Source organism: Rhodnius prolixus, unplaced genomic scaffold (assembly GCF_049639745.1).
Source record: "Rhodnius prolixus isolate KJV_2025 unplaced genomic scaffold, Rpr scaffold_3, whole genome shotgun sequence".
Taxonomy (NCBI): domain Eukaryota; kingdom Metazoa; phylum Arthropoda; class Insecta; order Hemiptera; family Reduviidae; genus Rhodnius; species Rhodnius prolixus.
The window spans coordinates 44,964,381-44,990,211 of record NW_027411603.1 but is presented as its reverse complement, the minus strand read 5'-3'; the positions used below and the strand labels follow the sequence as shown (position 1 = coordinate 44,990,211).

The window sequence follows — 25,831 nt, the reverse complement described above, 5'->3', positions numbered from 1 at the left end:
TTTAGAAAGTAATATTTTTACATTTCAGGGTTGGTGTGTCTTTTGTCTTGTCTGTACTCAGTCCATGAACAGACAAGCCAGAAGTCACACCAACCCTGTAATGTAAAAATATTACTTTCTAAACTAGCCCCGAAGATGACCTAGTCCCTAGGTCGAAAGCTGGGCAAAATAAATTTTACTCGACTGAAATGGCAATAATTTTTCATCCTATAATTGATAAAGATAGGCATATTTTTAGGATTACCAATAATTAATTGTTAAAGTACTAAAAAAAGACAGTTAAACACACTTTTTCGAACATATAACTGAAATTACTAACTTAAGTATGAATAGAAATGTTGGGTACTTGCTGATTTTTTAAACCTTCCGTCACAACCCCTTATACTTAACTTTTTATAAGTTTTTGTTAAGGAGTATTTGTATAAATTTGTTGTACCAAGAGCATTGTGAATTATTTCTGCAAGATTTTAGTTTTTTTTGTTACATATAAGGTTTAGGTTAGGTTAGGCCTGTTTGCAATAGAGTGAGGGGTCCCCGGTTTACTATAACAGCTGGAAAGCAAAATGAAGGTAAAAAGGGTTATAAAATCCAACTATAAGCCCTTTTGTCTCTTAACAGAAATATATATATATATATTGTACGCTTGTTCTTCTATCCAATTGTTCTGAAGGCATTTTCTGCTCCATAAAACTGAGCTGTGGCCTCAAAAACTCAAACGCTGCAGCTCTGATTTTACACACGTTGTGCTCACTATAAAAACTAAAACAAAACAAAGAGGACTGGTTATGTATTCCTTGTGGCCAGTGTTCGCTACAATGTCTCTCCTCCTATATATATAGGTCTCTCCTGTTTCTAGTCCTTTACGTTATTTCTCTTAGTGACCTCATAAATTTCGTCCCACTTTTCCATGTATTCTTCGTAGATTTATTTATTTATTTCTCCTTTTTTTAAATTATAGTTTTTTGGTCATTTATTTAGACTTTTTTCTTTGTAAGTGAACCGTCTTAAAGTTGTTCTTTAAGTTATTCTCACCAGCGAATGTGAAAGTAATTGTACTATATACCGCTCTACTTGCCCCAATATGGACGTACGGAATACAGCTTTACGGAAGCGCTAAAAAAATCGAACATCAACCGACTTCAAACCTTACAGTCTAAAATTCTAAGAACAATAGTTAACGCTCCCTTCTACGTCTCCAATCACACCATACACTCTGATCTCAATATTCTTCTCGTTTCTGGAAATAGCGCAAACTCGATACACAAAACTCCATTCAAATCTATACGGTCACAATCTTCTGATGCACAACATGTCCACCACAACACTTCCTTCTAATCCTCAACGCAGACTAAAGCGGCGGTGGCCACGCGATCATCTCACCACACAACGCCGACCTCCCTAGGATGGTTTGCTGTGTAAGCTTGCCAATCTCTGGCGAACTAACGGCTTCCATCACTGGATGGTCGTCGTTCACTCCAATCACGCCCTTGGTGCACATGCATGTGTGTGGATGTGTATTTGCGCCATCCTTATCACTCATCTCTTTTGCTTATTGTACTGCATACAGTTGCAAAATAAATAAACAAATAATAAAAAAAAGAAAGTTATTCTCACTATATATTGTTTTTTTTATCTTTTTATTGAGTTCTAGTCGTAAAAATGTGTTTTTTTACTTAAAACTATACAGTTCAGCTACTACGTTCCATTCTGGGTGAATAAGGCATGAATGTATTCGTTAAAAAAAGAAGTCTAGTGAAGTTAAGCTTATTTTTCAGCCGGGCTTTACGTCAAACTTCCGATTAATTGTCGTGAAATAAAAATAAATAAATAAAATAAATAAGAAAGCATTTATTAAAAGTTTTTTTCGAAAAATTTCAATCTTCCTTACAACGAGTTCTTTTCTAAGTTGGACTTAGAAATTGGATTTAAAAAATAAAAATAAAACAAAACTTTTGTAAAGTATCTTTCTGCACAGAAAGGTTACGTTTTAATGATGAATTTCTAACGTAGAGGTAGCTTTATCTTTATTTATTTTTTCTTCTCTGCCAGCTGTGGGAGTGTTGTAAATAAATTAGAATGTCAGGACAGAGTGTCCTGTTGCGTGCACTTTCTCCACGGAGCGGAAATCATGTTCCGTTGGTTTGTGCGTACGTTTGTGGTGCCACTTTCACCGCGCTGCCGCCAAAACCACTATCTTCTCTCTACCGCTAAATCTATATATGGTGAGAGAACATGTGTTTTATTCTTCTTCTGCTGCTTCTTCTATATTAACAAACCAATAGCATTTTATCCTACATTAATAGTGATCACAAGTGCCCCACTTAAGATTGTAAAAAGTATTTATTTTTTTTGGAGGGGGGCCTAGAATTCTGTTCGCATTATTAGTTTTAATCTTTTCTAGATCAATTAACAAGTAAATGTTGCCCAGGTTTGGGGCCTAATTTGTCTTGATTCTTGCTGCAAAAATTTATATACCTGTCAAGCTTCTTAAAAGGTCTATTCTTTAGAAATGAACACCTCAAGATAGGTGTTACAAAGTTGCAACACGTAGAAAACCCATCCAAAAATCCATTATATAAAAGAAAATGCTTCAAAGAAAAGTGACAAAAAAATTTTTAGGCGTGAATATCGTTTAGAAATGTTAAAGAGAATCGTTAATCGTTTTTTTGGGGTAATTTGTTCATTATATTTTGGTAACTTATTCATTACATTTTGGTAACTTATTTCATTTTTTGGGCAGGATATTTCGCCCTAGGGTTTAGGCCATCTTCAGGGCTTATACTATTTATTATAATTATAATTTATTTTACATTGTGGTTGTTAACCTTAAAGATTGGTTTGTCTTCTGTTCTGAAAGTTTAAGATACTATTCATTTCATTTTGTTAACTTACTTATTTCATTTTTTGGGCAGGCTTTCGCCCTAGGGTCTAGGTCATCTTCAGGGCTTATACTATTTATTATAATTATAATTTATTTTACATTGTGGTTGTTAACCTTAAAGATTGGTTTGTCTTCTGTTCTGAAAGTTTAAGGTACTGGTCTTTGACATGGAAATCGTCACTTTTTTTCACTGTCTGTTTGTCTCTGATCTGAGTGTTTACTTAGTATATATCTTCCTTTTGTATTAAATAAGATATTTGGACAAAATCTCTAAAAATCACAAAATTGCCTCAAAGTGAAGCCAATGCCCCTGATTTCGGGCATAGCCTTATTATTAGGGAACGGATTCGTATGTATTTACATATTTTTTTCTAGGCAATTTACAGACGTTTTTCAACTAGAAGTATTCATACTGACACTTTTTAAGCCGTTTGAGTCTACTTTTATTACACATATTTCCACATATTTGGATGCTATCGCATATTTATACATATTTGATTAAAATAAATAAATATTTCTACATATTTAATCAAAATATGTACATATTTTTTCATATTTTTCATTTTGGGCATATTTTCATAATTGGGAGATGGTTGACAGGAACTGTGAACCACAGACTGCAGGGCTGTGAATCACAGTGGGTACAATGGTTATTGTAATTTACACAGAATGCTGCTAAACAGAGACGGGCACTTGTCAGTTCTTTGAAGTTGTCTGACGTCTGTTCTTTCAGCTCGTTCGTTGAAGTGTCCAATTCGTTTCGTTCGGTCACTTAGTGTAGTCTTTTTTGGGTGAAATGCCACGAACATCGGCCTCAAACAAACAACTGGTTGCTAAATATCTTCGCGAGTTTCCAGCAGAACCTTTTTCGAAGTGATGCGAGACATTTTGTACTGCACAGCTTGTGACAAGCGCGTTTCTTGCTCTCGAACGTTCCCAAGTCACCCAACATATTGCCACCGGATCGTACATAGAGAATAAAAACGGAAAGAAAGAGGAGGACGTCCTCTCAAGCCTTCCTTACATCTCCATCATCAAGTAAGTCTACTCTGAGTACAGATCTGTGTCGGGCTTTGGTTAGAGCAGATATCCCTTTCCACAAACTTATTTATAATTGTAAAAATGTTCTTTTCTTGTATAAATAATTATAACTTGCCCCCCCCCCAAATCCATTTTCATATCCAGAAAATATTTTAAGAAAATCACATATTTTCCACATAATTGACGAAAATAAATGCATATTTTAATTAAATATTTGGCATTTTTAAATACATAAAAATCCGTTCCTTACTTATTATGGAAAGCGCCACTTGCACTATAACTGAATGCTAAGTATAGTTCTTCGTGACTTACTGGTTCTGAGAGTTTCTGCTCTAAATCGTAACTATTTATTCCTAGACAATGCTAAGAACATTTTTTTTTCGTGTTTACAAGACCTAAAAAAAAAACGCAGTTATTGAAAATTCAATTTTGAAAATGTGAAACATTGAAATACTTCTGCTTTACGAGTCACTAAAAGTAAATACAAAAACCACAATTCGAACAGTTTTGCATAAAATGCACGCGCACACATATATATGAACTTTTTAAAGAGTATGGGTTCAGTACTGCAAATGGAGGGGGGCGACTCAGCCGATCTCCCACCACTGGGACCGTTAAAGGAGTGTGGCACATCCTACAGCCGGTTGGTGCGCCAGTTGGACGCGATCTCATCTACAGTTTGCGTCTAGAGGAAAATAATAATAAATTTCGTTCTTTTTTTTTTATTTACTTTTAATTTGTTTTTACCGTCTGTAAGTGGTAGTTTTTTTGCCGACAAACAATCGAATTATTAAACTATTTAAAAAACCAAAAAAGTTATTGTGTAATTTGTGCCACCATGATGTGTTCAATAGCCATTTGTTTGGTTAATGTTTTTCAATTTTTAATTTAAATAAAGTAAATAATATTTGAAATTCATGATGCTGCCTGTGAATCTAGTAAAGATGCCACTCATTACGCCATATTCTAATGTGGACCTCTGATTAAAGGTATTCTATTTTAATTTGATTGCTATAATTTGCCCATTTATTTTTAAAATTCATTATATTTTTGTTATTTAAAGTTTATAGAAATAGCTAAAAATCTCGCTAACAGTTTTTAAAAAGTCTCACCAGCTGTTATTAAACTTATGTTTATGTTAGTATTCATCTATTGCAACGCGATTTTTTTTTGAAAATTTGATGACAATTTTAAGGATTTTCGGCATGAAACTTCTCCTTCTGTAACTACTTGACGTTCTCCAACGTGCTTGATACAAGGTTTATACATACTACAACGATTTGATGTGTTTTACGATATACACATTATATTTAAATACCAAAAGAACAATGTAAACCATAGCTAAATAAGAATTTATCAAATCTTGAACTATTTTGTTTTAGAACGTTATAGACGTATATAAACCTCAGTTAATTCCGGTTTTTGGAGACTAGATTTACATATTTTTTAATAAAAATAATTATCGTAAAGACGTAATTACCATTATTAATTATCGTCCAGTAATTTTACGCAATGAAACAGGCGTTTCTAGCTTGATGGTTATTCAAAGATCAGTGACAAATTAGGACAGATCTTGGTTGTGAAATCCTTTAAATAATTTGTTTAATTTTATAGCTCTTCGTTCAGATACCTCGTAGTGAATTTAGTCAAACTGTAGTTGGATCAGAAGTGTCCAATCAGAAGTTAAAAAAATGTATTTACTCAATTTTCGTTCCATATTTCAAATTTTTCGTCGATAACTTTGGCTGTGCACGAAGGTAGCTAAGTATCCTAAAAGTTGTCATAATTCTTCGAATCTTCAAACATACCATTAATCATTTCTACTGAACCATTGTTATTTAGTTCTTTTATATATATCCCTAGTTCACAATATCATTCTAAGATAAATGCCCCTCTAATATCCCTTAAAGCAGACAGCATCTGACGTGTGACCTCTTAGTGTTCAAGACGTAGACAATGAGATTCTATTGGTATAGAACATCATAATCTAGAAATTTTAACCCGTTAAAATCTGCAAAAAAAAAAAAATTGGACCGTGAAAATTAGGGCAGGAAATGGTAGGCTTAACTTCTTTCTATCAGCAAATAGATTTGGATAAATAATACAGAAATTTTACGATAATCTACGTTACTTACAGATACATTTTGATTCAAAAATACAAGCACACTCACACAAAGAAAACACAAAAAAAAAGTTATGGATAAGTTTTGCTTATGTAGTAAGTAAAAGGGAACTCAACAAGTTTTTCTTTTTAGACTGGCCCCTCTTGGGAAAACTCTCGCTAATCGCTTTTCCGATACATATTCTTCTTGGCTCATTTCTCTTATTCAAAAGTTGACCCTTTTATTTATTTATTTATATATTTAGTGAAAAAAAAAATATGTAAGGAGTAAAATTCAAACTATAGTTCGAGAAATTTTTCTTGATATTTACTCTAGTTTTTGGATTTCGTTTTAATAAATAAAATAATTTTTAAGCTTCTTGCAAGTTTATCAGCTTATTTAAATATGAGATTTGTTTTTTAAAATGTTTGGCCTTACATTTAATTGCGTCATTATTGCGGGAGTTTACTTTATTTTTGAGCGTATCAATAAATTGGTTTACATGAAAGTGAATATTACAGTTTTTAGTTTAGTTAAAGAGAGAATAGCTTATGGAAATAATGCAATTTTTTATTAGGTAATTATTTTCTTGAGTCCTTTTTTTATTGATGCAAATGACTTGTTCTCATTCGGCGGATGATGCGATGATTGGTCATATTGTGACGGCGTTGGGGTTCAACCAAACGCTCCAATCTCCAAAGGATTCAATCTCTACAGTCTAAAATACTTCGAACTATAGTAAACGCTCCATTTTATGTCTCCAACAACCTCACTATACACACTGACCTTAACATTCCTTTTGTCACACAAGTTGCTAAAACAAGATAGAGGAAACTCCACTTCAACCTGCAATCACACATAAACCCTCTAGCTCAAAATCTTTCTTCAAGAACTCTTCCTGACAACCCGGACAAGACGTCTTAAACGACAGTGTGGCCTCGTGATCTCCTCTCCTAGTGAAGAAGTGACTAATCATATAATGTTTTGGAGTGCTACCACTTCTATAAAATAAAATAACAATATTTTGTAAATTCAATATCTAATTATAAATTCATAAAAGCGAGCAGAACCACTTATACGAGGGTCGTTTGAAAAGTCCGTGCAAAAATAAAAACTACTTAATTTTTTGGGGTAAACCTTTTTTATTTTTCAACATAGTCTCCTTTTAGGCTTATACACTTCGTCCAACGCTGCTCTAGTTTGTTGATCCCTTCCGAATAATAGGATTTGTCCAAGTCTGAAAAATAGCCATTCGTTTCTGCAATCACCTCCTCGTTTGAATAAAATCTTTTTCCCGCCAGCCATTTCTTCATATTGGGGAAGAAATAGTAGTCCGAGGGAGCCAAGTCTAGAGAATAGGGGGGTGTGAAACGAGTTGGAACCCTATTTCCATTAATTTTGCGACCACAACTGCTGAGGTGTGAGCTGGTGCGTTATCGTGATGGAAAAGGACTTTTTTGTGGGCCAATCGTGGGCGTTTTTCTTGCAGCTCGGTTTTCAAACGGTCCAATAACGATGAATAATATGCACCTGTAATAGTTTTACCCTTTTCCAGATAGTCGATGAGGATTATTCCTTGCGAATCCCAAAAGACAGTCGCCATAATCTTTCCGGCCGAAGGAACGGTCTTCGCCTTTTTTGGCGCAGATTCCCCCTTGGTAACCCATTGTTTAGATTGTTCTTTGGTCTCAGGAGTGTAGTGATGTATCCATGTTTCATCCACAGTGACGAAACGACGCTTAAAGTCCTGCGGATTCTTCTGGAACAGCTGCAAACCGTCCTTGCAACACTTCACACGATTTCGTTTTTGGTCAAGCGTGAGCAATCACGGCACCCATTTTGTGGATAGCTTTGCCATGTCCAAATGTTGATGCAAAATATTATGTACCCGTTCATTCGAGATGCCCACAGCGCTAGCAATCTCACGCACCTTCACTCTTCTGTCATCCATCACCATATCATGGATTTTATCAATGATTTCTGGAGTAGTAACCTCAACAGGGCGTCCAGAACGTTCAGCGTCACTTGTGCCCATATGGCCACTCCGAAAATTTTGAAACCACTTATAAACTGTTCTAATCGAAGGTGCAGAGTCACCATAATGTTTATTAAGCTTCTCTTTAGTCTCCTGAGGCGTTTTGCCTTTCATAAAGTAGTGTTTAATCAACACACGAAATTCTTTTTCGTCCATTTTTTGAAAATCACTCGACTTCCTCGATTCAAACGAATGCCAAACACAAAGAAATTGACCGATCTGGCTGAAACTTGGTGTGTGTTCTTCCAAGAGATGCTACTAACTAAACATAACCTCGATACGCGCCAGTGGTGCTATCTCTCTGACTTTGCACGGACTTTTCAAACGACCCTCGTATATGTTACATGAATACATTTTAGTATTCAAATCTTGAAATCGCCTTAATCGCAGAAAACTCTTAGTGACGAAAAATGATGCATTTCTGGTTGGATCAATGCAATTTAATCCTATTTTAAATATATTTATTTTATGCTAAAACATTGTTTTATGCTCTGTGGTTTTCAAAAACCATGAATAAACCATTTATTTAGGCAGTACATTTTTTTTTTATATAAAATATAGATTTATCCTTCAAGATTGAAGATTATTTACACAGAATACCCATAATACACTTGATGGTAAATATAATACTAAAGTGTCACTGGTAGTCTGGTAAGATGATTGATTAGCTAGTCTGGTTAAAACCAGCCGTAAAATAAATTCTCGTGGTAGATTATTTCAAATAAAACTGTTAGGTTTGAGTATTTAGATGGAGATGAGTTAACATTTCATGTTTATATGAAGATCATTCGCTCGAATATCGGTGCAAATATTTTTTTTTAAAAAACACGATTAAAAAATAATTGTTATTTCTGTTCTTTGTTTTTTACTTTTACTTACTCCATACTAGACTTAAGAAGAACAGAACTGAACAGACGCTGTCGACTACTTAGAAGACTCTTAGACGATAAATCAAAACTCTCTCTGGACAACAAAAGACTAATTCATACTTCTATTTTGAAACCCATCTGGGCGTATGGAATAGAGCTGTGAGGTTCAACCAAACGCTCTAATCTCCAAAGGATTCAATCTAAAATACTTCGAACTATTGTACACGCTCCATTTTAATGCTCCAACCTGACTATACACACTGATCTTAACATTCCTTTTATCACCCAAGTTGCTAAAACAAGATACAGAAAACTCCACTTCAGCCTGCAATAAATCCTCTAGCTCAAAATCTTTCTTCTAGAACTCTTCCTGACAACCCGGACAAGACGTCTTAAAAGACAATGGCCTCGTGATCCTCTCCTCTCAAGTGAAGAGAGTGACTAAATAGTCTAATGTTTTGGAGTGTTACCACTGGGTAACTTCTCCACTCGTTTGTATCTACTATCATTGTTACTTATAGCTCCAACGCGCTGATTGTAGCAAAAATAAACGCCAAAAAAAACAAACTTTTACTTAACGTTTTAGTAAATTAATATTTAAAAGATTAGCTAAGTGGTTAGTGTCTTCGATTCCCTCGAGAAATATCGCAGGTTTGAATCCAGCAGCATAAATCAAAGCCGGGAAATAGCTGAAAGTTGTGATATTTCGACTTCGATGCCAATGAAATTAGTATTTCCAGGTTCACCAAATATATTCACAAAAAAATAAGCAGCTCTATTAAAGCTCAGCGTTTTAACCCCTCCCTCCTCTAAAAAAGTTGTTATTCCCAGAATAATGTTCCATAATGCAACAGTTAGACCTGGCAGATGTCCATTTAAATGCAGTTAGAATTGTCTATAAACCAAAAAATGCAACTACAAAATAGAGTAAAAGCGCAATCAATGTGACCCACACACAGGCCCACAGATTATTCAGAATAAAAGCAAAAAGCGGCATCATCAGATGACTGTTTGTTTAAAATAGAATTGCGTTTAAAGTTCTCGTTGTTCTGCCATCCAATTAAATTACTATTTTAACATGGTGTCTATTTCATAATAATTAATTGGGCATTCGTGACATCATTAGGTACTACTAATTATCTAATAATTGTAATTTAGAATTCTGATTGGGTCAATAATATAGTTATTTACGCTGCTGCATTTTCAAATTTATAAAATAATTAATACGAATCACGACTTACTAATGCGATTCTCCGAGTCATTTCGTGGCAATTTTCAACAACCTATGAATTTTGACTGATTATGATTGGTTGCCTTCGATATTCTATAGATTCTTTATAATAAAACATCGGTAGTGAAAGTGATTCTGTAAAATCGCAATTTTTACCAAACATTTGTTGGCTAAAAAATAGAAAAGGACGATGTGGCTTACTAAAACACCAAATCCCCTATGATCTAGCTAAGATCTACTGCGGTCCTCCTAATTCTGTCGAGTCTTTGTTCATACTCGTATTTATGCAAACGTCTTTAAAATGTTTAAATGTGAATGAACAGTTTGTTGATGAACTTGCCTTTGGGGGATGCACAAACACAAGTAAGTTGCACATATCAACTACCTCTGCAGTTCTTGGATAGTATTATTGAGAGAGTTGTTGATGATATTAGTTTGAGTCAAGCTGTGGATACCATCAGGGACGGCAAATTCCCCTACCTAGTTCATTTTCCACTGCGAGATTGATCCTTTTCTTCAAATACCAAATTTTCATTGTAATTATTTGAATGTTATAAATTTTAAAATGCACCGAAATGGTACTTTCATGGAGTCTTATGTATTTTCGATTCACCAATGTGATACTTTAGGTTGAAAAGTCTCCTAATCGAATAATGAATTTGAAATTTCTGTGATGTTACGTTTGCTAATTATGTTTATTATTTACACATACTTAAGCATGTCGATTTTTCTTCAAATTTCTCTCTAGAAACTCTTCAAAACCTCAAAACGTTTAATTACATTGAAAATTTACAATTGAAAACCCTTCACGATCAAAATAATATCTAAATTTGGTTTTAAGAAAGTAAAATATTTTAAGAACGAATTAAAATCGTTTCTAAGCACAAAAAAGAGAAGAGACGTTTTGAACAAAGGCTGTATGACTAATACGCGAGGAGTAAAAGGTAAGTCTACCGGCTTGCCAATGCTATTATAATATCCAGTGGTGTATAGGACACGGGGCCAGTTGGAATCTCCTGACGTCATGTTGGGTCAACATCTGGTCGAGGTGGGAGTCTTTGACCCCGGCGTTGTCGTCTTTCTAACGTCCGCTGTTTTAGAGATAGACTAGAGTCACTCAGACCCTCGTGCCCCGCGTTCCTCGGTCTTTCTTGTCTCTGCAACCTCTCCAGCCGCCTCCTAGAACTTCTTAGCCATTTCCCTTTCACTTTCTTCCAATGCTTTATCTTCTACGTCTATATAAAAGCGCGCCTTTATTCCCCCTTCTTCTTTTGCAGCCTGTTTCTCCAGTTTTAGCATTCCTTGTTTAAACTGACTTGCATTGCAACTACCTAGTTCTCCTTCTACCTTATAAAAATTCTTTTAGCCATCTACTTTTTGCTCTCTGCTTTCTTTTTCTATTTTAGTTGTCATCGTTCTCACACGTTTTGCACTATTTCAACGGTTGACCTCTTTTAAGGCTTTCACTTCAGTTGGATCATTTCCAAAACTTGAGAACTCATTGGTAATTACAAGGATTTTATGTTCAAATTTGTCAGATGAGATCTGCACATGTGGGAAATAATGCAACAGATCTATTCCGGGATGCTGCGGAAGAGTGTGATATCTTATAACTCTACTTTCTTTACGAATATGATCTCCTCGGAATTATTTATTACAAAGTTTTTTTCTCATTGAACAAACTTTCAAGAACCACCTTACTTTTTCTAATCCTTCATTGCGACCTTAAAAAGTAAACCCAAACGTAAAAAAGAAGTTTTAACGATAATGCGTAGGATTTTCTATTAAAGGGATAGGATGCTGTTAAAATTGGAGCGCTTCAGCTGCACCGTACAGTTTAAATACGTAACCCCAGATTGGGGCTAACTGGGCTGTGTGGAGGATCTTTTTGATTAGTTATCGAGATTCCACGTGAAGCGATTGACAAGATAGTTTATGGTGTAGCACTGTATCTATTAGAAGGATAAGGATATGGTTCTGTTAGATAAAAGGGCGAACCTTATGAGCTTAAAAGTTGTTTATTTTGTGATTTTGTCGCGTTGCCCTTCATTCCCCACTTGCGAAACCCAGAGTTCGAGGAAATGAAGATGAAACTGGATGGATCGGTTAGCAATTACAGGATCTGGGTTATGGAATTGGATGGCTGTATCATCTGTTTAAGAATAAATTGAAATTTTGGTTTGGAGAGGGAGATCAGCTGAATGCAGGTCGTAGAGAAGTAGAGTTCTTCCTTGAGGAACTCCTGCTAAGATTAGTTATACAGAAGAGGATGAAGAGCCTTTCTATAACTTGAAAGAAGCAATCTGATTTAAAAATAAGATACTAGTAGGTGCTGGGTAGGATAGATTGGAGCTTAGCCAATAAGCCTTGATGCCACACATTGTCGAATGTCTGGGAGATATCCAGAATAACTTCCAGGCAATATTGGTGGCCAGGGATAGTGAAAGGTGATGATAGAAAGTTTTGCCTCCCCTCAAATATTATTTAAATTTCTAAAATAGAAACTTCTTCTTCGCCTCCAGAACTACCGAAATATTGTCTTCTTACTTGTCATTTATACACCTTCCGGTAACCCATTATTAGAATTGTAGACCTGGAAAATGGGTTATACTATAAGCTTCGAACATTAGCTTATTCCCGGTGATGGTTATAAGTTGTAGCAAGTATAATTAATCTGCACGCTCAGCTATAACTGCTTTAACCTCTATAATAGCTTAATATCCCCCTGGGAGAGCTCTAGAGCTCTCATTAACACCAATTTAATTGATTCCAGTTAATGTATGCTTTAAGCCTGAATGCTTAATTTCTTTTAACATTTTCCAACCGAAGCATCTAGGCTACATTACTGTATTAGTGGGTTGTTTTGATAATTTATGTTCAAGTGAATATCCTTTAAGTGCCTCTTTGGAAGTCTTTTCCTAATAGCAGTTAAGTGCAGTTTTTCCGGCCGTTCTGTTACCACTCCTTTTCTTTACGGCTAACATTAACTAGGATAAAAGATGGATGGAACAAAAAAATAATAACATTGTGCCAAGTTATCTCTTGTCTGAAGCTATTTATTTTACCTTTTATTTCCCCTACAAAATGCTGCCCTAAATTCTGGCTGTATCTTTTGATTAATTCTTTTTTTTTTTTATTAAAAAATCATCTTTTGGGAAGACTCGCTTGACTTTCTTTGACTGTAATTATCAAAATTTATACTCTTTTTTCAAATTAAAACTTTTTGATTGGTTAGGGTACAAGGGGTTGATCTCCAAAAACTGCAAGAAAAAGCGTAATTTAGAAAAACACCTCACTTTGGCAATTCTTTGTTTCTCTTTTCCAATTGAAGATAAAATTTTTCAGATTTTCTTTAAAGTAAAGAGGCATATCCTATAATAAAAAAATAGTTTTTATTAATTTTAGAAAGAGAAAGTCGTTTCATTGTTTTTTATTACTAATTTCAAGATTCCTAATCATTCCATATTTACGAAATATGGCTGTAAAACTGTAATATTCTAGTAATTTTATTATACAATTCAATTTTTTATTGTTTTAGGCTATTAAATTTGTTTTTTCTGTGGTTATACGTAATCAAAGAATAATTGCGCTGTTTTATGGTTTAGCGGACGTAATTTTTACACTTTCTTCTGTAATAAACTGAGTGCCCAGCATATTTAGAATTCTCTGACGTTTTTTTTTGGAAATGTTAAATGTGTTTTGGGCTTTTTCTTCCCAGTTCTCCATCTGACTAACGACTTTAACAATTTACAAATCTGTCAACAGAACATCAGGTCGTTTAAAGTATGTTTTTAGATTGGTCACTTGAATAGTTAAGAAGCTGAATTTAGAAACCAACTTGCAGAATACATCTAGAATTTAGTTCTACTCAGCTCTGTCACTGTTTAATTTAGTTAAATGAATTTGATCTTGCCATTAAAGATTCACATCTCTGGCTATTCCTGTTAATAATTATAATTTCCACGATAGGGAGTTTAAAGTAAATTTTTTTAAAAATTATTGAATTAAAACTGCTCTTCATAAAGATGAATCAGATCTATTGACTCTTTATGGATCATGATTGATTTCTAATCATGCAAAGAAAGTATTTTTCTTGTTGGTCGAAGAAAGCTACCTTTTTTTTCCCCTTTCAAAGTTTTCCCATTTAATGTAAATAGTAACGGTTTTTCTTTTTATTGTCCTGAAGACGGTAAAAGGAAAAGGAAATGCTGAGGTAATTTTTTCTTAAAGTTTAATCGATTATCCATTAAACCGGGCGTGTAAATCTGAATTTTCAATCAGCTTAAAAGAAAACAGAAAATTGTTGAACTTGAAAGTTGTGTTCAATTTAACTTGAGAATTCATTTTCATCTATTAATTTTACACTTAACATGTGTAGAAATTAACAGATTTGGTCCTTAGAGTAATTTTTTTGATCCTTTACTTGCACCTGATCCTGAAAGAATCAAACCGTAGTCCTCCGTACCAGGTACTTCATATCTCCTTACAGCCTTCTGCTAATCACGTTCCTTTATAACAGCTTCACTAGCCTTTTCAAAATATCCACTTTTCTGCAAAAAGTATTTTTGCAACGACTGAAGCTAAGATTCTGGATAAGTATGTACCTTTGGATTTAGGCTTCTGGTTTTACTCTTGCTTGAATCTATTATGAAGTATCTGAGAAACATTGTATTCATCCAAAGCTATTCTACACTCAGATATTCTTTATTCTATAGGTTCCCTTTGGCTTGTGCAGAATATTCCTCCGATAATCACAATAATATTGAAATGAATTCAGGAGTATTAAAGATTTGATGACAGTTTAATTAGTAACACCAAATGGAAATCTCATTGTTGTCAATATTGAGACTTAAGTTTTAGTATTCAGTACGATTTAGAGTATGAACTTTCATGATAAGCATATTTACTTAATGAATGCTTAATTTCTTAATGTTACTTTTTTTTTGGCGTTTATTTTTGCTACAATCAGCGCGTTGGTGCTATAAGTAACAGTGATAACAGAACAATGAATAACAGAAGTATACGAGCGGAGTAGTTACCCAGAGGTAACACTCCAAAACATTAGGCTATTAGTCGCTCTCTTCACTTGAGAAGAAGGCCACTGTCTCTTAAGGCGTCTTGTCTCGAGTTATCAGGAAGAGTTCTAGCAGAAAGATTTTTAGCTAGAGGATTTATATGAGATTGTAGGCTGAATTGAAGTTTCCTGTATTTTGTTTTAGCAACTTCGGTGACAAAAGGAATGTTAAGGTCAGTGTGTATAGTCAGGTTGGAGACATAAAATGAGGTTTAAAATAGTTCGAAGTATTTTAGATAGAAGGGACTGTATCCTTTGGAGATTTGTGCGTTTGATTGAACCCCACAGCTCCATTCCATACGCCCAGATGGGTTTAAGAATAGAAGTATAAATTAGTCTTTTGTTGTCCAGAGAGAGTTTTGATCTATCGTCTAAGAGTCTTTTAAGTAGTCGATAGCGTCTGTTCAGTTCTAAGTCAAGTCTGGGGGGTGTTACTTTAAGTGAAAGCATTTATTTGCACTATATAAAGGCGCCATGATTGTAGGCTAGACCCGCAAAGCTAAGATGTATTGTTGGTTTAGTAGGTTCGATTCCCTGGTCTATGCCTTGGATTTTATTTAATGGTTAATATGAGAAATTTATAGTAAAGTATGTTTGCTAATCTCCTCCGTTCACGGCACCTAATTAGGTAGTTGGACGTAAAGCCTGCCTACAAAAAAGTAGGCATTACTTAACTTTTTTTTTTAATGAATAAATAATTATTTTGTACAGTTTTGTGAGTCTGCTCCCATTGCATTCTGTGGATCCTCGCCGTAATAGATATCTCAGCCAAAAAGTGCTGTTCTTTGTAGTTAGTTATTGAATCTTACATTCTTAATCTTTAGTTAAACATTATCTTTGTATAAATGGTGCCAAAAATAGTTACAACTAATGTAGTACGTTCAGAACTTTCAGCCTCGCACTAATAAAACGAATCCCTTACGTTGAAATTAATCAAACTAATGAATACTGTTTGTAATTATCCCCTGATATAAAATATCTCATATTCAGGAGTTGCCTTTTTCTTTCTAATTAAAGTAATTAATTTTTTGCCCATAATAGTTTGGTTATTTTTAAAGGAATTTTCAAGTTTTCTCTTTGTGTAACACTTTTCTTGGGAAATTAATTATTTTATAAGGATAAAGGGGGAAAAATCTCTTAGTGGGCGGAGATTAAGCAAGTATAGACGAGTTGTGGTCTATATAAAATTTTCATCATGCCTATAATGTCTGCTACACGTATTTGGTCTGAAACTAATTGCTTGTGAAAATTGTTCAGCCACAGTTTCCTTCATTAACTTACATTTTTCTTCTTTTTTTTTTTTATTAAACAATAAAAAAGTTTTAATATTTACTCCAGGAATGTACGCTTAATAACATGCTTTCTCCATGATCTTGAATTTCACTTATTTTACGCCTTAAAATTGAAGGTATAAGTGATACGTTTTGTCAAGAATCTCTGCCATCATTAGTGGCAATATGATCCAAGTGGAGGTTATAATCTCTTGTGGTTATCTGGAGACTACCGTGACGGTAGTTGATGCAGCCTTCTTGAGTGTGTTTTGATGAGAAAAGAATGAAGAGAATACGAGAATAACTATCTTAGCTTTTCACTCGTCTGCGTGTTCCTGAACAATATTCTCAGGATAATGGACTAAGAAAATATTAGAAGTAAAGAAATTTTGTTAAATAAGGTAGACATAGTTCAAAGCTCTGGCTGGCTTCAATTAATTACAGAACCGAGACAAACCGAATTTTTAATCACATGTTCATTAATCTGGAGTAAACACGCACTCTAATATTCACAAGTCATAACTCCGAACATTTGTGCTATATTTAATTCTCACGACGATTATATAATTTGTAATCGTTCAGTACACTTACAGTGTAAAGTTTACAGCTGGAACTTTGACAGAAATCTCATAATCATCTTAAGAATTTTTCTGAGGAATGTTTCAAAGAAAAGGATACTTTTTCAATCAAGAAAAATTGGTAGGAATGAAAAATTAGCGGACGATTTTCTCATTTTTTTTCCGATCGGCACGGAATAATGTTTGATGCAGATCCATTACGCATCTGAGAAAAATCCTTAATGCACCTTATTTATTTTGGCTCCATCAAAATACTTTTCTTTTTAATTCCATTTGTTTGAAGATTCTGTACTTCTTCAATAATAGTTTTTTTTGGTTTTCGGTTTTTTGGTCCAGTGCCAATGGATCCTGGTGAATCATTTAAATTATTTACCAGCGCTATTAATTTACTACAGGACATCTTCATCTTCACACGTTACTCATGTTACACGTAATCACATTACGAAGCAGTTGTCTCTCTCTAATGCTACGTAAAATCAGGTTATTCTCAGTGCAAGTTAACTCTCTTCTCAACATCCGGTTTAGAGAGATGAACTAAAAGGTCTTTAGCATTAAAGGAAAAAAAAGTCATTTTTGTTTTAAAAGTGAAACCTCATTTACAAAACTCGAATATATTATTTCCTTGCAGCTGCAACTTTGGCCGATCAGAGACCAGAGAAAGTAAATATATTGTGCATTTTTAAAAAAGTGGTACAGAAACTGGTTCATATTTAGTAATTACTCTTTAATATCTTATTATGTTAATTTAGTAACAAATTTTAATTACACTTCAGTAATATTATTTCATTTTACTTGCTCTAAGGTGTTCTATAAAGGATGTAAAAAAATATTATACGAACATTGGGTTCTATTCAATCAATTACCAAACTATTATATTTCGAAGTTTTATTTAGTAGTAGCAACTATTTGTTCTATTCAGTAACAAATCTTTGCGTTGTTCATTTCTATAGTTTTTTTTTTTATCGGACCGCTGAAAAATCAAGAAGAATTAGAAACGGCAGACCTAGCGATAGGGTTTCCAAAAATCTGGTTCTCTACTTAATCGCAAGTTAGCTTGAGTACCACTTCTTAAATATTGTATCTTTATAACATAGCAGGAAATCTTCTTTAGAACATCTGGGGGTGGACGTTGCTAAGTACCAGGATATTGTTTTCAATGAAATAAGACCTTCAAGTTCTAAAATTTCCTAGGATAGAGTCGATGGTTCCAGTTAATTGGGAGGTGTTTACTGGATACCAGGACATCGTTCTCCTCCTGAATTTAGAAATAGAAATAGAAATAGAAAAGAAATTTATTATTCTGGGACAATTGTCCCCTAAGAATAAATACAGGAACAAATAGAGGCCTTAACAGTTTGGCCTGTGATCATACAGAAATTAAATAAATAAATAAGTATTTACAAAAGTGAAAATATAATAAGTGAAAATGAAAGTAAAAATAAAATAATGAAACAGCAGGAATTAAGGAAATAAATTAAAACAATTAGAATTTCGGAGGAAGCTGAATAGAAAGGAGATAACTGAATAGACGGGTTTTAAAGATGGATAGGGTAGGAGCATGGCGGACAGATGAAGGCAAGGAGTTCCAGAGAGAGGTAGCACGTATTAGGAAGGACTTGTCAAAGGATGAGGTACGGTGAGAGGGAATCTAGAGATCAGATGAGCGAGATCTAGTGTTACGGGAATGGATGGAGGATTTAAACTTAAGGAGTTGAAAAATATAGGAAGGCCTTTGAGACTGGATGACTTGAAAAAGGAAAGAAGCCAAAAAATATTGGCGGCGATAGACAGGAAAAAGCCACTTCACCTCATCGTAGCAGTGCGAAATGCGAGAGTCTCTGGAAATGCTGAAAATAAATCTTATGAAGCAGTTCATGAGGCGCTTAAGCTTAGCTTCAATATCACCAGAAAGACCGCCATACACTAAACAACCATAGTCGAAATGGGGGCATATAAGAGAGGAAACTAGGAGTTGCCGGGTCTTAATTGGAAAAAGGTGACGGGAACTATTAAACTGCTTAAGGATATGGATGGAACGACGAGAGATTTGGGAAACATGGTTTTTCCAGGATAGGTTTTGATCAAATGTGATCATTTAGGTTATTCTCTAATCATAAAATTTTCTAGGAGAGTGTGGATGGTTCCAGTGATTTGTAGGAGCCATTCACTCAGAACATAGAGCGTTAAAAAAGGCTCGTGATTTACACCAGTGAAAGCCTTGAATATCTGGTCTTCCCTAGAAGCCTATAAAAGGATGTACTTTCTTTTTCTTTAACTTGGGGATATCTTCTTTTAAGGAAGACTCCTTTTGATCTGATTGCAGATTTAAAAACAAAAGTTCTAAGTTATCTATTGATTTTTTGTTTTAAAGTCGCGTCAGAACCGGACAACTTTGTCCATCACTGGACAGTAAGAGCTTTAAGAAGCTCCTTGTAAGATAAAATCTAAGAACCAGCAGCTGGATTCGAACCCAGTATCTCCGCGTTGAAATCTAGTGTTCGCTGATCGCTCCTCTACTATCTATTGCTACATTTAAGTTAAAATTTATTCTAGTACTAGTGAAAAAAAGAAAGAAATGGATTTGCTGTAGAATTGATTGCATTATTCAGCAATTAATACTGTGCTGTACAATTCTACAGTAAAAACTCCTAATTTTTAAAAAGTTTTTCAATTAGAACTTATAATTGCTGTTACAGAAAGCCGGTTGGTTTAATAACAGCGAGGTAAATGGAACATCAAATTCTATTTTCTTTATTGTTTATATTCTATCAGGCTAACAGATAAACTAACTGGGTGCCCACGGAGGCGCGGAAATGATTGTATGGACTGGGGTGCGGCCATATTGTGTGCAAATGTGACAGACAGACCCACTCACAGAAATGTGTCGTGTGCACATCACATTAATCACCACAGCTTCCTACTGCCCCCGAGTGTTACGTCACACTCTCTCTCTCTCTCTCTCTCTCTCTCTCTCTCTCTCTCTCTCTCTCTCCAACTGGGCTCTACTTCATGTGTGTGACTCTTGAGTACCCACAGATTGAAGGGAATTGTGGTGTCCCCTTTTTGTTGTGATTAATGTTTTTTCACTTTCTTTACATAAAGTTTATGAACTATGCACTCCATAAAAATGGTGTATTTGTACATTTTTTTGTATAACTATGAATATGTAATTGTAATAAATTATTCATACTGTTGAAGTCATTCAGATAAGACATTACAGTCAATCAAGACTGTGAAAAAAATGGTTGTAATCGATTTCGTCCTGGGCAAGACGTTAAACTGCATCCTGGGAGGGCAGATCTCACAGCCGTGGTGAAGGCTATCTTACTAGAGGAGTAGATAAACTCCAAAATATAATCCTGGATAGGCCAGGCTCTGTAAGGTGCTTTGAAGCCTAGGCTGGGGCTTAGGAGAGTGAGAAACTCTGATATCCAATGACCTGGTACTCCAGGTTTGGGGATTGAGCTGCAAGCTCCTTTAACCCAGCCCTTCGTAAAACACCACTCTTACCACATATTTTAAGCACCTGCACAAGTTAGGGCTTATTAGCTCGGAACCGTTGTGAAGATTGTGCCAGGAAGAGGAGGAAACGGCCTCTCACCTGCTATTCATTCAATCAAGAGACTGCGCTACGATATCTTTGGTACCTTGAGATCAGGGGAGATTGTAGCGCAGAAGGAACTGGTAGAGAATGCCCTCAACCTTTTTAGAAGGGGAGGTTTCAACTACTAGACTTAAAGGGAGCCTCTTGTGGCTGCGGTGCCGTTGGGCATGGGTCCCGTCCCGCCTTTTCAAAATCTAAAATCTAAATCTAAAATCTACCACATATTTGAGAACTGTGGAGGACGACACCTACAGATGTCTGGCAAACTTTTATCACTGGTGACCTTGACCCTACACGGCTTGTTGCGTCATTAATGATGATGATCTTGACTCATAGTCCATTTCCTATCTCACCACTTTAATGTGTCTCCACTTGTTCCACGTAAGAGAAAACTACTTATTCTTCATAGGTGCAGGCCTATGTTATTGCACAGGAAAACAGACGGAAGTCAGTTCTTCAGTTCTGAAAGAATTTCCTGTTACCCAATTGAAATGGCTGCAAATAAAATTGCAGTTCTGATTGGCCAACCAACAATGCAAGTGAACACATGAAGAGTTTAATTACCAGTTCTTTGTCTCTTGAGGGAATTTCTACGGATTCTATTAGATGGCCTATCTCTTATTACTTTATTAGGATTGTTGTCTCCGCATTTAATACCGGAACAGAAACCCGTCTTGACCTAATAAACGAGAAAGTTACATCAGTTATTAAATAGTTCCGGAACATAATGACAGCAGTAATAAAGATCCGCCTAGCCACTATCTCCTTAACTATTTATATGGTAACATTTCACTTCGAAACATTTAGCAACGGTTTTTTAACTTTTATTTATTAATATTTGAGATGATGCTGTTGCACCTGCAAGAAGGTTAAAAAAGGATGCAAGTATTTTTAAATATTTAGTTGGAATTTTATAAAAAAATATTTATTTTTTTTAATTGGTTAAAACTTTCGAAAGTAATTTACACTTTCACTTTTTTCAGCCATTAAATTTTTATGGCAAACCTTATCTTTTAAAAGACAAACAAGAATAAATCTATACAAAAATGGCAATGGCAGGAATGTACATATATGTATGTATATATATATAAATTTATGGCGCGTAACTATCTGAGGTCATTGCGCCTGGAGCCTTTTTTTTTTTTGGTGCACTGCCGGCCTCAGGGCAGTGCTCTCTCGTTACCAATAAAAAATAAACTGGTGTTAACATTCACATGACTTCCTGTTACAATAAGATTCTCGGTTTTTAATTTAATATGGTGGTTTTAATGATTACTTGTTCTTCTGTGAGATGATCCTTAGTGAATCTGTGGTTCTTCCAGTTGTTATGCTGCTCTAAGAATCTCCAGAAGATTCTTTTACATACTTTAGCGGATTAATGATCTTTTGACTGAGGGATCTAATATTTGCCAATCTTCTGCTCTTTTCGGTTACGTATATTGTGCAGAAAGAGACTTCGTACTAACTTTACAAAAATTCCCGGAATAACCGTGTGTACCACCTTATATAAATCTTTATTATTTATGTTGCTTTTAAATTGTTTTTCAAATTTTTCTTTTCCATTTTAACAAAATTTTCACCAGTAATCAATAATTTCCTTTTAATCTGCAAAATATCTGCAACTTAATCCTACATTTTCCGCCGTTTCCAAAAAAAAAAAAAAAAATTGATAAATAATAAAGAGGAAGCGTATGAAATTAGTCTGTAATCCTTTTTCTGAACAAGCATTCTCTATTGGTGTGGGAGAGAAATTGAAGCAGTTTGCAGGCGGAGGATGGAATATGGTTTAATATGTAGCGCAGAACGGAGAAGTTCTTTGAGAGACCTCATGAATGTCGGCGACGTTTGGTACTAGAGAAATAATTCTTGTGGTAGAAGGTTTTAGTGTCGTGGTAGAATGAAGCCAAGACTTCTAACATCCGCCTGGAAGTCATCCTTCATGCTAGGCGACATTATATAAAACCGACAAACCATACAGCTCTTCTTCTTCGGCTAACCTGTTGAGTAGATGAACTTTGTCTTCCGCTTTAGACCAATAATAACTTTCCTTTTTCTTTTTTTATTTGTTTTCATTATTTCCTTTCTCTTAGATGTAATAAGTGAAAGTATTCTTTGAGGGTACAACGGAAAATACATGTTTTGAAATCGAAAAAGTGATATTTAAAAATTGGTTTAGGTCTCTCTGTCCATATGAAAGAGTTTGAGGTCAACATATTTCATAAACAGGAAATGGATGTATATTTTTGATGCTTTTTATGGGTTCCACCTTTAGGACCCGCTATTTTTTTACAATTTAAGGCGCGTCAACACATCTCTGAGGTCTCTGGCATCCCAGTAAATAGAATAGAATAGAAAAGAAATTTATTATTCTGGGACAATTGTCCCCTAAGAATAAACACAGGTACAAATAGAGGCCTTAATAGTTTGGCCTGTGATTAAACAGAAAATAAATAAATAAATAAGTATTTACAAAAAGTGAAAATAAAAATAACAGCAGAAATTAGGGAAATAAATTAAAACAATTAGAATTTCGGAGGAAGCTGGATAGAAAGGAGATAACTGAATAGACGGGATTTAAAGATAGATAGGGTAGGAGCATGGCGGACAGATGATGGTAAGGAGTTCCAGAGAGAGGTAGCTCTATTAGGAAGGATTTGTCAAAGGATGAAGTACGGTGAGAGGGAATATAGAGATCAGATGAGCGAGATCTGGTATTACGGGAATGTATCGAGGATTTAAACTTAAGGAGTTGAGACTGGATAACTTGAAAAAGGAAAGAAGCCAAAAAATATTGGCGGCGATAGACAGGAAAAAGCCACTTTAATTCATCTTAGCAGTGCAGTAGTTGTCTCTCGTTACAGACAACTTCTGTCCATCATCGGACAGACAACTGTAGGAAGCTCCTAGAAAGAGAAAAAATCTAAGGGGCCAGCAGCTTGGATTCGAACCCGGGATCTCCGCATTGGAATCCAGCGTACATCACTGAGCTATTCCATTTTCTGGGATCCTCTAATAATAAGCTTTTGAACAAAATATCATCAGTTTATCTGAGTGGTCTTCGCAGAATCTCAGTGAATTTTATATGTAGATTAATTTATGTACATTACGATGTTACGTAACATTTATTGCAGCCAGGCCTATATAAAAGTTAACCCTTTCATAGTCTTATCTTCATTTCTGCTGATATCATCTCTAACTTTATTTGTTCTTCAATATCTTTCAGTAGATAACTGAAAGAATTTAAAGAAACAGGTTGTGCGTTCGCTGTTTAATAAAAAATATTTTTTAACTGAACTTATTACAATATAAGAATTGTTACGAACGGAACCGGATGGAAACGACCGTTATGAAGTGCCGCGCCGGTATATGAGATGGCGTGACCACAAATGCAAAACAAGGGGAGACGGTAGGTGAGAGAACTCTCGTTGATGACGCACCGAAGGGAAAAAAGGTGGGGCAACAATTGGACCTCATTCTAGACATAAGTTTCTTAGTTTGTGCTTGTAGCCCTAATCATAGGTATATCTTTTTGTTTTGTTTCTTGGTTCATACTTTGTCTCGTAAACTATTACATATTTCAATTCAAAATTATTCTAGAACGTTTTCAGATTGCTTTTTATTTTTTTTAATCATTTATTTAGTTACAATCAACGCATTTTGCGTCATAAGCAACAATGATAATAAATAACATATCACACATATCAGAGTGGAGAAGTTACCCAGCGGCACCACTCCAAAAACATACTAAATTCTACTGACTCTCTTCATCAGTGAGGAGATCGCGAGGCCACTGTCTTTTAAGACGTCTGGAAGTGTTGTCTGGAAATGTTCTTGAAGATAGATGTACAAGTGGATTGTGATGTGTTTGAATGCTAAGATGGAATTTTCTGTATCGTGTTTTATAGCAACTTGTGTGAATGTTCAAATCTGTGTGAATGGTTTGATTGGTGACGTAGAAAGGAGCGTTTTTCTATAGAGCGAAGAATTTTAGATTGCAAGGATTGGATCCTTTGCAGATTTGAGCGTTTGGTTGGACCCCACAGTTCGATGTCATAAGCCCAGACTGGTTTTAATATACTAACATACTATATAAATCTTTTGTCTTAGAGTGAGTTTTGATCTGTTGTCGAGTAGTCTATTAAGTTGTCGGAAGCGTCTGTTGAGTTCTGCCCTCCTTAAGTCGAGTATGAGGGTTCCATGTAAGTCTTCTGTCAAGGTAAAGCCCAAGGTAGCGGACTACATTTACTACTGGTAAAGGAATAAGATTGTAAAAGACAGGAGGAAGAGTGATGCGTCGAAGAATGGAGGTAATATTTTGAGATTTAGTTTCGTTCAGTTTGATAGAGCCCATTTTTTGAACCAATTTTCTAAGGAGGTGAGGTGAGACTGAAGGTTTCTATGAGCTATTAATGGATCTTTGACAGTAGATAAGATGGCAGTATCGTCAGCATAGGTGAGAAGAGTAGTTTGAGGATGAGTAGGTATGTCTGAGGAGTAGATTGTGTACAGAATGGGGCCTAGTATGCTGCGCCTTGCGGAACTCCAGCGTCAGCATGGCTGAATGGAGAAAGAATAGTTCCTACCTTCACTCTAAAATGTCTGTCAGTCAAGTATGATTTTCAGATTACTATGTACTTTTTTTTTTGGCATTAGTCGTTGGTTACTTAAAAATTGCATCGTATAAATCCATTAAAGACAAGTCTAAAGAACATCCACTCCAAAAATGTCTACAAAGATGAGCGTTGCCAGTGGTCTGTGTTCTCCTCTACTGGACCAGCCGAATTACCTTTACGATTAACAAATCGCGAACCTCTGATTACTTTTTGAGTAATTAGAAAATCATTACTACTATTCTCATGAACACTATTCTCAAACCTATGTGGACTTACGGACTAGAGCTGTGGGGTTCAGCCAAACCCTACAAACATACGGACAGTACAAGACATTTCAGTCAAAACTCCTCCGACAGATAGCTGACGCTCCTTTCTACGGTGATTTGGCTGACTGCAGGCCGGGGGGCTATAAGAATAGAAAGGCCGGGGGGCTATAAGGATAATTGTAGGCTTATTAACTGGCCACTGCAGACTCAGGAAATACATGCATCGCATGGGCCTGGCAGATGATAGCCTTTGTAGGTTCTGTCAG

At 35.2% G+C, this 25,831-nt stretch overlaps 1 protein-coding gene across 14 annotated transcripts in view; it reads left to right on the top strand.

Annotated features, from left to right (window-relative positions):
* The window catches only part of ASPP (Ankyrin-repeat, SH3-domain, and Proline-rich-region containing Protein), a 602,088-nt gene that overhangs the window by 365,972 nt on the left and 210,285 nt on the right, over positions 1-25,831 (top strand). Inside the window, exon 1 of one of the 14 annotated variants that reach the window (XM_074125842.1) lies at positions 4,559-4,911. The exons of 12 other annotated variants lie outside the window; for them this stretch is intronic. The gene's annotated coding sequence lies outside the window, so the exon portion shown is untranslated. Of the gene's footprint in view, positions 1-4,558; positions 4,912-21,971; positions 24,138-25,831 lie in introns of those variants that run through there. One more of the 14 variants, XM_074125849.1, reaches the window with a different exon arrangement.